Source organism: Bubalus bubalis, chromosome 4 (genome assembly GCF_019923935.1).
Source record: "Bubalus bubalis isolate 160015118507 breed Murrah chromosome 4, NDDB_SH_1, whole genome shotgun sequence".
NCBI lineage: Eukaryota > Metazoa > Chordata > Mammalia > Artiodactyla > Bovidae > Bubalus > Bubalus bubalis.
The window spans coordinates 11,900,850-11,902,871 of record NC_059160.1 but is presented as its reverse complement, the minus strand read 5'-3'; positions in this window follow the sequence as shown (position 1 = coordinate 11,902,871).

Below are 2,022 nucleotides of genomic sequence, written 5' to 3'. Positions count from 1 at the left end.
TAGAGCTGCACACCGCAGCTACTGAGCCCACATGCTGCAACTTCTGAAGACTGCATGCCCTACAGCCTGTGCTGCACAAGAGAAGCCCCTGCAATAAGAAGCCCGTGGACCGCAATAAACAGTGGCCCCTACTTGCTGCAGCTAGAGAAAGCCTGCACGAGGCAACCAAGACCCAGTGCTACCAAAACTAACTAAATAACTAAAGTATATATTAAGAAAACACAGAACAAAACCCTGTCCAATCTCTTCATTTTAAACAGAAGGAAGTCTGGAAACATTCCTAAATGTGGGAGTCAGGGGCCCATGGCCACTTAGAGGCAGCGCCAGACCTCTGCCCTGCAGCCTGGGCTCCCTCCAGCGCTGGGGTCCCAGCCCCACCTGAATCACAGGCCACCTGGAGCCCTTTCCCGCTGTGGTCCCTGCTCGAGGAGCCTCCTTGTCCACTGGCAGAGAAGGGCATGTCTTCCCCAAGGTCTGCTCAGTAGAGGCCAGGCACAGGCTGTGCCTGGATCCACTTCAAGCCCTTCCTACCACAGCAAGAATAACTCTGTGCTACCAGAAACAGCAAAGATCCAAACAGGCGTGGACACCTCACTGATGCCACCCATGGAGGCAGCATCTCACATTTTTTTGAAAAGTCGGTGTCCAGGGGAGACGGCAGAAGACTGGTGATGCTCACTGGGATTCTCAAATTGCCAGCAACTGCAAAGCATAAAAGTGAGCCTCAGAGATTCCCCCTGTTGCAGAACTATGCACTGTTACTGCTTCCTAGGTTTGTACCAAATTGAATTACCGTATCCGAGAACAGTGCCACTATGTACTGAACTTCACACATAGCCTCTAAAGGACTTGAGGAAAAAAGCCCAAATAACTTGGAAATAACGTTCAAACATAACTTCTCAACCCAACTACCAGACTGATGGAGCAGTTTCAAAGGAGTTATCATGATATCTGAGAAATAAGAAAACCCCAAAATATTAACACTTTAAAACTTTGACTTCTTCACGAAGAAAAGGGATGTCACAGACTGCCTCTGATATTCTGGGGTGAGTGTGGGGTGACTGCCTGAATGAAAGGGCTGGTGCACCCATCGCACCCCTACCCCAAAAGATCCCATCAAGAAAGAAAATGAGTCTAATTTGGTGTGACCAATTAGTGGCTCAGCAGTAAAATATCTGCCTGCCAATGCAGGATATACAAGAGATAAGGGTTCGATCCTTGAGTTGGGAAGATTCCCTGGAGGAGGAAATGACAACCCACTCCAGTATTCTTGCCTAGAGAATTCCCCTGCACTGGGAGCTTGGAGTCTTACCCACTGGACCACCAGGGAAGTCCCTTAACCATTTTTTTAAACATGGGCCCCTCACTTTCATTTTGTAGGAAGTCTTGATTGCAGGCTTTGCCATCCGTACAGTCTCTGCTCAGCTGTGGATCGTGTGTCTTCTGATGAAACGATAGATGCTGAAATTTGAATTTCATCTAATTTTCATATCTCATGTAATATTATTCTTTTCAAACATTTTTTTCCAACCACTTAAAAACGGAGCTGTTCTCAGCTCACAGGTCATGCAGGGAGCGGCAGCAGGATTTGCCCCTGAGGTATGGTCTGCTGACCCCTGACCTGGGAATACCAGAATTTTCCCCTTGTCACAACTCTGGCCCCGGGCTGGGTTCCAGGGCTTGATGAGGTTGCTCTGCAAGGTGGTGCCTTTTACTAAGTAGCCTGAATGGACCACATTTTGTTCACCTGTTGAAGAACACGTGGGCCATTTCCAGCTATGGGCTGTTACAAAGAGTTGCCGTGAACTTCCAGGTTTTGTGGAGCACAAGGTTTCATTTCTCTGGGGTAAATGCCCAGGGGTGCAATTGCTGGATTATATGGTAAGTGTATGTTTGGTTTTTTAAGAAATTGCCAGACTCTTCTCCAGTGTGGCTGCACCATTTTGAATTCCTGCCGGCAACTTCCGAGAGATCCAGCTTCCTATTTCAGCTGTTCTCGTGGGTCTCCAGTGACACCTCCCT